Source organism: Muscardinus avellanarius (genome assembly GCF_963383645.1).
Source record: "Muscardinus avellanarius genome assembly, chromosome: 2".
In the NCBI taxonomy this organism is placed as follows: Eukaryota; Metazoa; Chordata; class Mammalia; order Rodentia; family Gliridae; genus Muscardinus; species Muscardinus avellanarius.
In genome coordinates, this window is record NC_137787.1 from 61,546,880 (window position 1) to 61,563,685 (window position 16,806).

Below are 16,806 nucleotides of genomic sequence, written 5' to 3' on the forward strand. Positions count from 1 at the left end.
CCAGTACAAACCAAAAACAAAACAACAAAACCATGCTACCTAATTAATATCTTACAACTAACTAGGTCAGTAATAATCTTAATTATCGATGGTAAAAATGTTAAAGGGCCCTTCATTATTTGAAGGGCCCTTTAACACATTTGATCCACAGTGTAGCACAGGTTGGGACAGGATGGATAAGACCCAGAAAAGCTGGGGTTACATAAAGAACTGCCAAACCCCATCTGGGCTTCAGGTCCTCTGCAATAGCATGCCTTTAAGAAGCTGGTGTTCATTTGGTTTACTGTGCAGGTGAGCCGTGGGACCATGAGAAGTCAGTGTGGAGTGAGCCTGCCGCTGGCGACCCAGGGAACATGGAGGCCAACACGACTGCCCACTGCCACTTATTTGAGACTGCACTGAATTTCCCCTCTTGGGCCAGCAGGACAGGATGATGTGACTCAGGCTTCAGTTAGCCTGGGTTTCTGTGTGGTAGATTTCTACAGAGAAGAGGGTGTCGGCCGGATCTTAAATGGAATCTTTGTTCTGAATCCCAACCACCCCAGCACTAACAGGGCTTTGAGGCTGAGGAGTGGTCTGGGGGCCCTGGAGGCCTGGCACAGCCCCAGTGCAGTGTGAATGGGGCTGCTCTGCATCCCTGGAACTGGCCTTCCTCTGCTCACATTGTCCCCCCATGTGCTGCTTGCAGCCCCAGGCCCGGTGCTTCAGACCCCAACTCACCATCTGGCTGTAGGCCCTTCTTCCAAGCCTGTAGGGGCTGCAGGGAGGAGAGGGAAAGCTGATGCAAGACTGGAGGATGGAACCAGGGGGCCCAGGTTCTTCCTCTGGCTCTGTCGCGGTCGGTCTGTCTGTGGGCCTGTTTCCTCATGCACAAACTGAGGAGGTTAGAGATGCTCCTTCTGGTCTTGGCTCAGACACCCTATGGCTCTCTCGGGCCTGAGAAGCATTTTCTGGCAGGAAGGAGAGGCTGCCCAGAGCTTCCTTCCCAGGCAGCCAGTGAGGACGCGTTTTCCTGTGCCCACATATGGAAGCAATTTCTAGATTATCCAAGGCACTTGTGTTGCTGAGCTCACCCGAAACGAAGGAGCTCAGGGGTGGGAAGTGGAAAAAGAGAAAAAACCTGCGTGGATTTTCCTGCATTTTCATATGTGGGATCACTCTTGTAATCTGCTTTTCTAAGTTTGGTCAGGGCATGCCAGGGGCTTGGGTATTTCACAAACACAAAAATTCTGATAAACAAAGTGAATATTAAGCTAAGTACTTCTCCCTGGAGGCCAAAGGCTGAGGGCTGGGGTGGTGGTCATGAATTCCTGAGTTTTGTTCCCACATTTATTGTAGTCTTTCTCTCTGGTCTGTTGAAATGGAGACTGTTAATGGATGGCTGCAAGATTCTCCTTCCAGTTGCATTGGGAAACATCAGCCGAGAGTTTTAAAGGGGCAAATGTTTTATAAGTTCGTCCTCTGCCAAGTGAATCCTTTGCTACATGAATGCACCTTTTCTGAACTCCTGGGGGGGTGGTGGTAGTGGTTGTCCTGCAACTCTTGTAAACTGGTGGCATCATGATGTTCATTGCTAAATTCCGGTCAGGAGAATGACCTTTTCAAGAGCAGGACTTTGCTCACAAAGCCTCGGCTACGGCCTGGGTCTCCATAGTGGTCCTGCAGACCCAACTTCTTTACCTCCACTCTCTCTCCTCTCCTGACTTTAATTCCTAGGAAAGGAGATTTCTTTCTTTTCTTTCCTTTTCTCTTTCTTTCTTTTCTCCTTCCTTCCTTCCTTCCTTCCTTCCTTCTTTCTTTCTTTGTGGTACTGAGGATTGAATTCAGGGGCATTCTACCTCTGAACTACACCCCCAGCCTGAATGATTGTTGTTTTTTTTTTTTTTTTTTTTTTTTGAAACAGGGTCTCAGCTAGATTGATGCGAGTATCACTGTTTGTTGAGGCTCCCTGGGACCTGCGATCCTCCTAGCTCAGCCTCCCAGGCACTGGGATTAAAGGTGTGCTTCATCCCCTCCGTTGGAAAGGAGATATTTATAAGGGATATATTTATAGAGAAATGGTTCTTGTTCCTCTTTCAGACTGTGTCTAACAGTCTTTTGTCTTTTAGAAGTCTGTTACTTCCTGATTCCTCACTTATGATCTTAAGATTTAAAAATTAATTTTGAGCTAGGCTTGGTGGCGCATGCTTGTAATCCCAGTATTTGGGAGGCTGAGACAGGAGGTTTGTGGCCAGCCTTAGCTACTTAGTGAGGCCCTCTGCAACTTAGTGAGACCTTGTTTCAAAATAAAGAATAAAAAATAGGGCTGAGGGTGCTGGTCAGAGGTAGAATGCCCCTGGGTTCAATCCCAGTACCCCCCAAATTAAATAAATAAATACATACATTAAATACATAAATAATAAAATAAAATAAAGGCCCAGCGTATTTGTTTCAAATCCTTCCTAGAAAAATCTCTCAGAATCAAGACAGTAGGCTGATGGATGCCAAAAGGCATTCCTTGTTTTACTTTTGGTCTCCAGTGCAGAGCCTTGGGGTGCAAGGAGCCCTCTTCCTCCCTTCAGAGAGAACATGTTTATGACTGGCTTATTTAATCTTGAAGGGTGGACATCAAACAGAACATGGTGATAGAAGTACTTATCAGAACGTCACGTGGCTGGTTCCCTATTTCAGGACGCTTAGATTAGCTTGGCCGTGTGGCTGCAAACATACTTGTAATTCTGTACATAGATTTCTCCACTCTATAGAACCATAATCAGAAGTGTTTATTTTGAGCCCCATCTCTGGAGGGCTCTGTGCTAGGTTCCCTCCAGAGCTAATCAGAGTTGGTCCTGCCAATCTGCTGCATGTGCTGCAGAGGTTGGTTACTAGTCTGGGTCCTCATCCTGGAGACAGGTTGGGGAGCCAGTCCCCTTCCTGCTGCCTACGTGCCTGCCTCCCTCGGGTGGGACAGGTGTGCTCTGCAACCAGAGGTGCAGCTTCCTGCTCTCTGCTTCCCTCCAGGGAGCTCTTCTCGAAGGCCAGTGCCATGTCCTGCCTCTGGGCTTTGAGGCAGCCACGCCTGCCCGCTGACTGATGGGGCTGCTCCCAGGCTCACCCTGCGCCTCCTCACCCCCACCCCAGCTGCATTGACTTCCTCCTCTGCTCAGTCAGCCTGGGTCTGTTGAATGCTCACTGCTAAGGCTTGCTTAAGGCAAGATCCCCAAACAGTAAATGAACAGATGATGACTTAGATACATTACAGCAGTGATAAGGACTTTGAGCAAAGCTGCCCAGATGATGGGATGGAAGGTGATGGGGATGCATGGTACAGCGGTTAAGCACAGCCCATCTGAGGAAGTGTCTGGAGCATGAGATATGAGCAACAGGGGGACAGATGCTTGATACCTGGGAGAGCACCCAGTACCAGAGGCAATGTTAAATGGAAAGGCCCCGGGGTGAGACAAGTCCAGAAAAAGAAAGAGGGAGCAGATGGCTGTGGGGAGAGAGGCAAGGGCCAGAGGCAGAGGTATAGACAAGGGCAGGAGCGCCCTGAGGCCCATACTCCCACTGGAATAGCCAGTGGGCTGATATAATCTGACATATGTTTTAATAAAACTACTCTTGCTTCAAGGTCTGACTGGCCCCACACTCTAACCTGCGCTGCGTGCCCAGGCGGGTTGCCCCTCAGCTCTGCTCACCACACCAGGCCCTAGTTCAGGTTACTTCTGCAGCCCCAGCCATGGGATTCAAATGTTGAAGGAACCAGTCTGCTGGGTGCTGGGCTGAGCAAAGGCAGAGAAAAGTGGGAGATCCTTACGAGGTGGTGAGACTTTGGACAGGCCCCTAACCGCCTTGACTTCAAGCATCCCCAGATCTAAGCTTCAGTGACAAGATCATAATCACATTTGTCAAGCACCTGTTCTTTTCTGGACTTTACATGGATTGCATTCATCCCTCTTAATGCTAGGAGGTTGGCATTCCTATTAACCCCATTTTTGAGTTGAGAAAGCAGGCAAAGAGAGGGTAAGCAAAGCGAGTTTGCAGCTGTGGGTTGGAGCCAGCATTCGAGGCGGTCTGATCGGCATCCCTCCCCACTCTCCTGCCGTCCACGTAGCGTGAGTGGCTTGCCTATCCCGCCCACACTGCTCAGCCAGCACGCTGCCCTCCTCAAGGATGCTGGGTCCACACTGCCGACAAGCTGCCCGAGCAAAGAGCACAGCTGGTGTGGTCTTTCCCAGGTAGAGCCGGCAGGTTCACGGTCAGGTCGTCGTCTCCCATGTCAGCTAACCCATGCTGCCTGTCCTCCCCAGGATGAGCCCAGCAGCCCTGTTCTGCTCCATGTGAAAACCTCTCTAGGAACATTCAACAGTAGTAGCGAATGTTGCCAGAACACTTACTGTGGACCTGGCTTTGTTTTTATTATTTTTACTTTACAGATAAAGAAACTGAAGCACAAAAAAGAAAGGGTTGTGGAGATAGTAAATGGAAGAACCAGGATTTCAATTCAGAGTGGCCGTTAAGACCAGTCCTTTATGGCGAAGACAAATTCTAATCCTGTGGTTTCCATATGGTGGTCTGGGTTCTAATCCTTGTAACCACAGAATGGTGTGTGTGTGTGTGTGTGTGTGTGTGTGTGTGTGTGTGTGTGTGTTCTGGGGATTGACTTCAGGGGCATTCCACCTCTGAACTACACCGCCAGCCCTTTTGGCCTTTTGTTTTGAAACAGGGTCTTGTTAGGTTGCTGAAAGTCTCACTGAGTTCCTGAGGCTGTCCTTGAATCTGCAGTCCTCCTGCTCAGCCTCCTAAGTACTAGGATTACAGGCATGCACTATGTGCCCGGGTGGTCAACATTTATTAACACAGAACAGGTCTGTAAGTAGTTGAAAACAATGATCACATCTTTTTTTGGTTCCATACCACCTTGCTAAACTGTCAGGGAGCGATCTTACCCTGAGTCTCTTTCTTCCCTGCAGAAAAGCACAAAGAGAACTTCATAATTTCTACCCTTATCTAGATATCTGTGAGAGGCAAGGGAACATTTTAGTAATTATACTGTAATGACAGGCATAAGTGGAGACTGTCCTGCACAAACCAGGGTGTGGTTATCCTGCCTCCAGGCGATGGTAGAAATGGCTTCTGAAGACTGTTCTAGTGGACTGTGGAGAATTGAGCGTACTATCAGAGGTACATTATGGATGGGAAATTGTTAAGGTTTGGGAGTCTGCCACTAGTCAGACTTAGGAGAAAAGTGCTGGATGTGAGATCAGGTTCTGTAGCTGCTAGTGTGACCTTGAGTGAGTCATCGTCCACCTCACATTTTCCCAAGATGCCTGTCACTGTTCTGTACAGCTTTGTTCTATGCAAACTAATTGCATTTGATAAAGTGTACTGCGTTTCTGTTGCCTGGCAAACCATCCCGGAGCCTGTGCTGGTGCGTGAGCACAAGTGTTTGCCAGGAGCCGAGTTGCCCTCCTTCTCCCTGGGTTGCATTTAGGAGCCTCCCACTGTTCTCCTACCTTGCCTGGCTGAATCCCACTCCCACCTGAACCATGGGCAGAATCTGGGAGCAACTTTCCTGCCTTCATCACGGCCCACCCATCTATTAGACACTCACTCAGCCAGGCGCAGTGGTGTGTCCCTGTCATCCTAGTACTTGGGAGGCTGAGACAGGAGGATATCAGGACAGCCTCAGCAATGTAGTGAGACTCTCAGCAACCCAGCAAGATCCAATTTAAAAACAAAATATAATAATAAAAAAAAGCACGGGGGAATATTAGAGGTAGCATGCCCCCAGTACCAAACCAAACCAAACCAAACAAAAAACTTATTCAATATCTACCAAATAAAATCATGTACGAGGGCAAACCAAACCAAACAAAAAAACCTATTCAATATCTGCTAAATAAAATCGTGTATGAGGGCTCAGCCCGGTGGCTGGCATGTAAGGAAAAGTGCCTGTGTACATCACAGCACAGCACCCCTCAAGTTCCCTGTGTCCAAGGTGACTGGGTGACCAAGGTAATCTGGGTTCCTTCCATGGCAAAACCCCATCACTCCTATGGCAGCCTTTCCTCTCCTCAAGGGGGAAAATTGGCTGCTTGGTTCATTTCACTGCCTGTGTATCTTGTCCCTTCCTTGCAGCCTGAGGCCTCTACCTGAAATTACTCTGAAGAAAGAAAGTTTTCTATTATCTGGTATTTTGGGGTCCCAGGGAGCAGCCAAGGAGGCATCTCTTAAAAAAATAGATGGGGGAACGCCGGGCGTGGTGACGCACGCTTGTAATCCCCGCGCTTGGGAGGTGGAGACAGGAGGATCGCGCTGGTTCGAAGCCAGCCTCGCTGGCTTAAGAGACTCTGTTTCCACATAAAAATGTTAAAAAATAGGTCTGAGAGTGTAGCCCATGGGAGTGTATCCCGGAGGTAGAAGGGCTTCCAGGAACCCCCGTACCACAAAAAAAAAAAAAAAAAAAAAGATGGGAAGCAAAAAGGAATAACTGCTTCCCAGTTTTCAAGGCTGGCTTTTGTTCTCCATGCTATTTAAAGGAATTTGTGCTCAAATCACAAACGGACAGGACAGCCACATTTACACTGTTGTATTTCTCTCACTTGGTGCCTGGAGCTTTACAAACACCAGGAATGGCTCCTTCTCTTTCTACACATGTAACACTCTGAGCTGCCAGAGCCTTCCTAGATCCAACTCTTTATTCTAAGTCTGCATTATATAAAATTTAGTAATTGGAGGTAGTTTTAAAAGACATAAAATCTAGTCTAAAATATAGTTATTTTACTTACAGAAGATTATTTAGAAAATGCAAACTGTTAGTCCACTATAAACTATTAGGAATTATTCTTGGCATTTTTTTAAAAAAACAAAATACAGATATTTTGCTTAACACACAGTTTCTATGTAACCATCCTTTTTTTTTTTTCTGAAAGAGTGGCACTGATTAGAAGTAGCATTCCAAATCTCCACCAAACCCGCATTAATTTAACAGTGTTGCTCTTCATTCTGCAGATGTGCATCCTAATGTAAATGTCTAATATCTGAAGTTTTACAAGCAATCTAGTCACATCCTGTATCATATACTATGGCATCTCATCTATCTCCACGGCTCATCAATATGGGGGGTAACTGACTTGTGTTACAGGATGGTATCTGGTAGCTCTTTTGTTTTTACTAGCTCACTCACTGACTAGTCATCAGGCTGCATGTGTATGAGCTTGCCATTCCGCTCTTTGGGGGATGATAGTTTTTCATACAGACTGCACATTTGCTGCCCAGTCCAGCTAAGCCGGGAGCCCATAGTGTCCCTGCCCCCTGGATCACTGCAGCCCTGTGTTACTGGTGAAGACGGGGGAGTGGCACAGCAGGGGTAGGCTGGCCCTGGAATTTTAAGTGGTTTCCATGTGCATATTAATGTTCTCATGCCATCCTCGGTTGTGCTCCTTCACTTTAATGTCAGGCCTGGAATCTATTTTTTTTTTTTTTTAAAGAAAAAGCATAGGAAATTCTTTTCATTGGAAAATGTCTTAAAACCAAAGAAAACAGCAGAGGAAGAAAATGTGATGCACTGCAAATGGAAGCTAGTAGTATGAGTTTCTCTGTTTCTTTTTAGTTCTATTGCTATTTTCTTTTGGATCTGCATTTCTTATAAATGTTTCTTAGAAACATTGACTTGTCTTTCCATGGAATCATTCTGTGTAATAATTTTATATTTCCTTTGATTCACAGATTCAGTATAGTATAGTTATGTATTGCTATGTAACAAACCAGAATTTAGTGGTCCAGAGCATTAGCCATACACTTGCTCACAGTCCAGGCTGGGCTCAGCTGAGCAGCTATTCTGCTGTTCTTTCCTGGGGTTAATCTGGTGGCTGTATCCAGGCGGCAGGTTAGTTGGGGCAGGACTCTGCTGGGAAGCAGAGATGGCTTTTCTACTTTTCCATGTAGAGTCAAGTATCACAAAAACACAAGTAGTGGGATGTCATGTCAATAGCTACCTAGTGGTTAAAGCAAGTCATAGGTACAGCCCAAATTCAAGGGGAGGGGATTACACAGAAAGGGATTTCCAGAATGTACGGTACTTTGGAGGCCTCTGATGGAACAGACAGCCACAGAGTCATTGTTCAGTCAACTGATATTTGTTGACTACAAGACATGTGCTGGACCCTGAGCATAAATGATGAACAGGCAATGCATGGTTCCTGCCCTCAGGGAGCTTATAGTCTGTGGGGAGCACAGCTGAGTGAGTAGGAAATTAACACACAGCATGGTGAGTGTGGGGATTGGAGGTGTGCTGGGTTCCTGGGATCATGTTAGGAGGAATACATGATGCAGGGCCCAACTTCATGGAAGGACGCATACGTCATCTAGTGGAGGGGTGAAACAGTTGTTGGAAGAAAAGAGCTTGCTTCCCAGCCAGGGATAGAGAAAATATAGCCCTTTCATGGAATGGAGAGATCTGTTGCATGGCTAGAGAACAGAGAGTAGAGCTGTGTATTTGTTTGGTAGGGGAGAGGAGTCCTCACATCTAAGGCTTGCAAAACAAAAGTCCTGAGGATTAACCAAGGGCACTATTATTTCTTAAAAACTGGGTATGCTTATTAAGAACATTGCACTGCATTCCAGTCATGATAGGAACAGGATTTTAAGCACATCTGCATATTAGAGAGGTTGTACTGACTACTGCATATTGAGGGTGGAGGAAGCCAGGACATCCCCAGGAAACAGCTGTGGGAGACCAGGCAAGAAGGGGGGTGTGACCAAGGGCATGGAGCACAGGGCATGCATTCCAGAGATACTGGGAAGTGGGCTCTACCGGTGTTGTGATTGTTTGGTTGATGAGGTAATAGTGAAGAGGCAAGGATGACTAAAGATTCTGGCTTTGCCAGCCACTGGTGATTGGTGGGGAGCTCTGAAAGTGAGAAGAGAGTGGACCCCACAGGCACGGACTGGATGTACTGGGAGAGCCAATGGGGACACACCAGGCTGGATGCCTTTAAGTTGAGTAATCTATTACAAACCTTTTTCATACTAAGACGTTGTGAGCACCTCAGGAGTGTCTTAACCTCTACTTAGCTTCCATGTCTCTCACATGCCTTATTTATTTCTGCATTTTTGCCCCTGTCACTCAGAGAAACATAGAGAGAGCAGCTCTGAGCAGCAGTGCTCAAAGCTGTGGTTGGAGGCAGTGGTGAGGTGAGGGAGCGTCACAGGATTGGGGGTTGTTGTGCTGTAGAGAGCAGCTCAGGTCGCAGTTGGGAAGCGCAAGGGTGAGAGGATTTGGGGAGAAGTTGAAGATGAGAGAAAAGAAGTACAAGTTAGAGTTAACAAGTGACTGAAATTATAATGAAGGCAAGGAAAATGAGTCATCTGAGGAGAAAAAAAGGACAGAACAGAAAAGGCAAAGAGAAAGAGGTGGCTGCACCTCTGTCATGGCTGTGGCCTGGTATGAAAGACCCTAGGATCTTGTTCTGTTGTGCCTATTTATATTGGTGTTCTAACAATTAGAAATGTAAAATAAACCTGTTTTTATTTCCTGAAGACCTCAGTGGGTACAAAAGGGGACTTCAGATAAGCTTTCTTGTTATATAAAAAAGGAAGCTAGCAGTTATTACACTAAGATAAATTCTCATCCTTTTGAGGAAGATGAAGACTTTTAGGGAAAAAAAGCAACATGCAAATAGTTAACGTAAATTAAAAAGAAACTGAGGGAATATTTTGTTGTCTATTCCCAAATGATCTGACAGAGAAATATCTGTAGCCTAAGAGAATGGAGAGGGAGCAAGTCCCCATGATCAATTTTTAATAAACATAAATGGTATAATAAATTATGCATGGAAGAATGGTATAAAGCATTAAACAATAAAGGATAAATAATTTAAATGATTAAAAATTGCCTCTGTCATATGTTTGATGTATGAAAACTCTATTTGAATTTTCTCTTCAAGGAAATAGAGCAGGAATTTTAAAGGGGGCTTTTTTCAAAACAGATTTGTTAAAGGGAGAATCATATCTGCCCAGACAGATTGCTGAGCACAGAAACGCCCAACTTCCATGGTCCTTTATCTTGTCTTTCTTCTGGATGATATTCCATCAGATGACTGATGGTATAGGCTCAAGACCTCTTTCCAGGTATCTAGAGAAACTGTCAGGGGTCAGGAGTATAGTGAACTTAGTTTTTTACACAGTCTTAGATTTTTAGAGTTGTCCCTGAATAGTCATCATAGGTAGACATCCATTTCTCTTCTCAAATTAGAGAAGCTGGATGGGTTATACCCAAAGAAATGCCAGCAAAGGCATGTCCCCTTCTTGTTGTCCTCTCACCTTCCGGAAGCCACATGTCATAAACAGCACCATGTTATAACATGCAGGCCAGGAGTGGTGGCGCACATTTGTAATCCCAGCATTCGGGAGGCGGAGACTGGAGGATTGCCGTTCATGGACAGCCTCATGAGCCCTTTGCAATTCAGTGAGACCCTGTTTCAAAAATAAAAAGACTAAAAAATAGGGCTGGGGTTGTAGCTCGGAGGTACAATGCCCCTGGGTTCCATCCCTGGTACCACAAAACAAAACAAAATAAAAAAATAATAACATGCAATGCTCAAGAGCATAGTCACTGGGGTCAAACATACACATGTATGAACCCAGTCTCTACCATTTATTAGCTTTGTACCTCTGCCAGTTAATTTAACCTCCTTGAAGTTCAGTTTTCTTACTTGTAAAATGCGTCAAGGTACTACCCATCCCGAAGGCCCATTGAGCAGAAGTAAGATACATACGGAAGTTACTGAGTTCAGTGACTGGAACGTAGCAGATTCTCAATAAATGTGTATGTTTAGCTACTGAATTATATATTGAATTTTATTTTCCAATCTCATAGAATAATATAAAATAGACAAATAGAACTTACCATTTGATCAAAAAAATCATAAGCTGTGATCCTAGGGCCAATTTTGGAAAGTGCAATGCTTTATAAAAATTGAATTCAAATACCTTAAGGCACACACATATGTCTCCAGTTAGCCCTACTCCCCAGGATTTCCTCTTACTCCAGCCTGCTTTTATTTTTTTGCCTACCTAACAGGAGCTTGGGAGCTTGAGTTTGCCACCTTAGACAGAACAGTTAGTGCCACCATCAAGTCACTTCCCCTAAGTTTCTTTGCTCCTTAAATGCTCTAGCTTGTGTCACCTAATTGCTATATAATCTTCATGGAGATGGAGAAAATAATTTTTTGTTTAACTGAATAATATTAGTAAATATTATAAGGCTAGTTGTTTATTTTGTAATTATTCCAAATTAATATTTACTTTATACCCATGTAGGCTTTCTGTTGTTCTGAGACTATGGCCTGTCACAATCAAGAAGTGATAATCTAGAAATACAGATGTGGCTAGTCAATGTTGATATTCTGTGAGTGTGCTTTACCAATAAAAGTCAAGTTCAGATGTTTGTGTACCAGAAAGAAAAGGAGAGTGAAGACTCACTGCAGATGCCTTAAAACATGGCTGTACATACATAGCCTCTTTCTCTGAGAGAAATGAATTTATGTTCCTTCTACTTGAATCTGGGGACAGAGAGCAGGGTTATGATTACTTTGACCAATCAAGTATGATAGAAGTCACTGTATATGATCTTCAAGGCTAACTGATAAAAAAAAGTCATTCTTCTGCCTTGTTCATTGAGAATACTTGCATTTGGAGCCTTAAGCAACCACATCCGAAGTCCAGCTCCATGGCAGAAAGGCTTTATGTAAGTGTTCTTTCTGGCTGATAGTCTTGGTGGAGCCCATTCTTTATCCTTCCTATCCTTATTCCAGACGCATAAATGAAGAAATCCTACTGAAAATGTATTTTCCAGCCCCAGTGTTGTGGTCCCTAGTTTACCAAGTGACCCTAGACCACAGTTATCATAGGGAATAGCTCTCTCCTCTGTGCCATTTCTGAAGTCCTGAGCCGCAGATCTCACAAGGACAATGAAGTGCTGGTGGTTTTTTGCAGCCAAGTTTTCAGGTCATTTGTTACACGGCAGTAGGTAACTGGAGCATTCCCAACAGGACGCCCTGGCTTTATAGTGTGGATAGTCACCATGGAACATATCATTGTGTTTGTAAGATCTCGACTGTGAAAACCACCTAGTCCCATTGAAGTATGCCGTATTGCTGCTAGTTTTTTCCACACAAGATAAACTTGGAGGAGTGAGTGCCATAGGGTGGCTCTTGAATATTCTCCAAAGGCCCAGTGTTAAAGGCTTGGCACTCAAGGGCCCTAACGGGCAGTGGAGCCTTTGAGAAATGAGGCTTGGCAGAAGGTCTGTGGGCCTGGGGAGGTGTGCCCGCAAAGGAGGTTTTGGGCCTGCCCCTTCTTGCTCTTTTGCTTCCTGGCCATGAGGTTAGTGCTCATGGTAAGCAACAGACTGATCACAGACTGGATCACAGATGATCACCAGCTGATCACAGGCCGGAACCTCCAAAACTGTATGCCAAAATAAATCTTTCTCTTTATAAGTTGATTTTCCCAGGTATTTGATAGTAATGACAGAAAGCTACTAATACACTTACCTCATCAGTCAGTAAATATCTTAAACTGGGAACTAGGTGAAGGCCACAAAGCCAAGCTCTTCTGCAATTTTATAGCTTGCTTGGAAGAATGTGTTACTATTTTTTTTTTCATTTAGCAGTAACTCGGTGTCATCACTTCTGAAGTAGAAACAACAATTTTCTCAGTGATGATGAATTAGACAATGCATAGAAAGTGCTTTGGGTTTTTAAAAATAATAATACTGCTGATATACATAAATACTTAATGTACAATTATTTTATTTATTTATTTATTTTTGCCATGCTAGGGGATGGACCCTAGAGGCATTCTACCTCTAAGCTATACCCCTGGCTCTATATTTTATTCTTTATTTTGAAACAGAGGCTCACTGTGTTGCAAAGGGCCTCACTAAGGAGGAGCTGAGGCTGTCTTCGAACCCTGATCCTCCTGTCTTAGCCTCCCAAGTACTGGGATTAGAGGTGTGCACCAGCATGCCATCTGAGAGTTCATCATTTTTTAGCAGAGCAGTTAGGATGGCTTTAAGATTCAGAAAAAGTAAAGGCCTAGGAAACACTTATGCAGGAGCTTGTAAAGACAAATGAGGTGTTATATTCCAGTGTCTGACTTTAGAACAAATTATTAGATGGGTAAGTTTATTTATTTAATTTATTCATAATGGGGATTGAGCTGAGGGATGTTATACCTTTCTCCAGTCCTTAAAGCTTTTTTTTTTTTTTTTTGAGACAGGATCTTGCTAATATTTGATGCTGTCATTGAACCTGTGATCCTCCTGACTCAGCCTCCCAGGCACTGAGATTACAGATGTGTCCACAACACCTGGTCCAGCATTTTTTATTTTATTTTATTGGGTTGCATAGAGTGGACCATTGACAAAATCAATGAACTAGACTGTAGATTTTGAGAATGAGTGATTCCTTTGTTTTCTGCTGGTTAGAGGCAGTAATCTTTCATTCAGAAAACACCTGTAAGGTGCCAAATCCCTTTCCCCCTCCCAGGAAGAGGTAGTCCTGTAAAGGGGATGGACAGTAGACTGTACTGATGCAGTAGAGGAGTGCAGAGGCATGGCTTCACCTGGGAGGGTCCGGAAGGAAGAGGCCCGTCCCTCATCCCTCAAAAGAGGCCAAGATTGGCCTGCAGGATACAGCACATCTCTGTCTGAGGTGCTTATCACCATAAGTCCTGATAGGGCCCAAATATGAATCTTTACTTCAAATCTTTACTTTGTCAACCTGGCAGAAGGAGAAGTAAATTCAGAGGGGCTGCCTGGAGGGAGGGAAGGGTGATCTGTCATTTAGCCTTCGGGTAGCTATAGCAGCAGAGCCTCTGAACCCTTGGTATCAGGACTGGGGAAGCCATGTGGAGATAAAGGCTCACCACACCCAGTGAAGGTAAGGTTTACAGTCAAGTGCAAGGTAGAAGTGCACCTATGGTGGTGCACACTTGTAATCCCAGTACTTGGAAGGCTAAGACAGGAGGATCACAGGTTCACCGCCAGCCTCAGATACTTAGTGAGGCCCTCGCAACTTAGTGAGACCCTATTTCAAAATAAGGAATAAAAAATAGGGCGGGTGGTATACCTCAAAGGTAGACTGCCCCGGAGTTCAATCCCTAGTACCTCAACCAAAAAAAAAAAAGTCCATCTATTTAGAATTACCCTTGATCACTATTTCCTTGTTTGACCTCCAGGTTGTTTTACATTCTTTTCTGTGCTGGTCAGTCAGGTGAGAGGACATGGAGGAGGGGCTCAGGAAAGCAAAACCGATTGTACTTACAGATCCCAGACACAAGGAGACATTGCGTGCCACACAGAGCCACATGGGCAAGACGCTAGGTGGTTAGAGAAAGACGCCAGTGAAGGAAGGTTTACCCACAGCCTTTGCTGGAACCTCCAGAAAAGGCAGGGCAGGACAGGGAGAAGAATTTAGGATCGACTAGTTGGATGGTTTTGAAGGACTCCAGGCTTTAGGGGTTGTTTCTAGTTGCCTGCTCATGGCCTGGGGTAACTAAGGCCCAGGAATATTGTCTCCTGGGTGTATGGACTGATAAAGGGGTAAAGCTCTGGATTGGTTAGTCTGTCAAAGCCCTGCTCCTGGCTGAGCCGTTACGACCTCTAAGATTGTGTAGCCCTAGAACAGGTGATCTCTCTTCTGCTAGGACACCTTTTTAAGATGTCAAAACATTTTATATGTGTTTGAGCACACAATACATAGATGAAGTAGCTGGCATGTGAAAAATATGTACTTTCAAAGACTGGACTCACACCCAGTGTGGCATAATAGTGACAGCACTGAAAGCCATAAAGAGGAAACCGCAGATTTGTGTCTCATTTCATGGCACACTGAAGGTGCACTCACTGAATGTCAGGGGAGGCTGAAATGGCCATCACTGTGAATTATTCTCTTCCCCCCTCTGGCATGAAGAGTTGTATTTAGATAAGTCAAATGTGCTGTTCTTCAAACTGCACATGTTGTAGATTCAGTAGCACCCTGTGCTTGGTCGCAGATTGCTTTCCTTCTGCATATTCCTTATTCTCAGGAGGGTTTCACACCTGTAACATATAGTTAGTAGAAATCTCAACATGCTTAGATAAGTATTACTGTTTATGCTAGTAATTTTCCAATAATAAGGGAAAGAGAGTTTATTTTAAAAATAAAAATTACAATCAACTCAATGTAATCTTCCATTAGCTCCTATTCTGCCTACACTTCTATCAGTGTTTCTCTCAGAGGCACCTTGGCACGCTTCTTGAGTTGTTTGCATTGCCTGGTATTGGTCCGTTCTCTCTGCATCCTCATAGCAAAGAGCAGCAAATATATGAAGGGACCTTAGTTCTTAGCACACTTTCTGCTTCCTTGAGAACTCTAAACAGGACTTCTTAAAACTCATCTTAGAGGGATAGCAGGGTTTTCCTATGCTCCCTAGCCAGCCTTTCTATTAACAAAGGAATTTGCCATTTCTTTTCAGTGTTTTGATCAATAATAAAGATGAATGAAGAGCCGGATTCTTTGAAATTCAGTTGCATGATATTGAAAAGGTTAGTCTGGCTGTTGGCATCAGGCCCTGTGATATGGCAAAGAATGATCCGAGGGGTAGGGCTCTGGCTTTCAGAGAGATGGTCCATGGGCTTGACAGTTCTGTTCTAGATTACACTGCAAGGGCATAAGTAATGTGCCAGTAATTGGTGCACCGGTGAAAGAACTTTGTTGACCTTTCAACTTCCTCTTTGCTGCTCTAAGGGCTCAGAAATGTGGGGCATGGTGTCATTTTGCATGACTGCCAATGAGGAAAGCTTTAGCATGACATAGTGCTCCAAAAACTCGCCTCCCCCCAAACAATGTAGAAACAATTGCTCTGAGGTCCGGCTGGACTGTGTGACCTACATTGTGAAGCATCGTCCACCAAGGGTGTGCCTCACTGTTGAGGAGTTTAAGTTTCTCTCAGAGACAGAATAAAGAGACAGTTTTGGTGTGGATAGGAAATGACACTGGACTTGTAGTCAGAAACTTTGGGGCTACATCCCAGTTCTATCACTTACTTACGAGTTCAAACATCCCTCCAACTCTTGTAAACTTACTCTCTTCATCTGTAATATGAGTATGACTAAAAATAAATTTTTAATTCAGTGTTTAAAATATGTAAAAACGTAAGTACTTTTTAAAGGCATATTACTGCTTCTTTGTGATTCAAACCAGGATTCCAATAAAGCAAATTCATTTACTGACAGGTTTTTAAACAGTTGCTAAATCTTTATTCCTTGTTCCCCACCACCCCAGCATTCTCTGTAAGAAATCTTCTATGGAATTTAAATATAAACCTTTACTTAAACACATACGCATTTAAAAACTACATAACCAATACCTGTAGGTTTTTTATGTTTGACAATGAGGATTGAATCCAGGGACATTCTACCTCTAAGCTACTCTCTTTATTTTCTGTTTTAAAACAGGATCTTGTTTTGCTAGTGTAGAGTCTTTTGAGCTCTTTGTATATTCTGGATATTAGCCCTCTATCAGAGTGGTGGCTGGTAAAGATCTCCTCCCATTCTATAGGCTTTCTCTTTAGGTTCTTGATGGTTTCCTTTGATGAGAAGAAATGTTTTAGTTTGATGCCATCCCACTTGTTAATTCTTGCTTTAATTTCCTGTGCTTTGGAGGTCTTGTTGAGAAAATCACTCCCTGTGCCTATATGTTGGAGTGTTGTGCCTATGCTCTCTTCTAATAACTTTACAGTCTCTGGTCTAATTTCTAAGTCTTTGATCCATCTCGA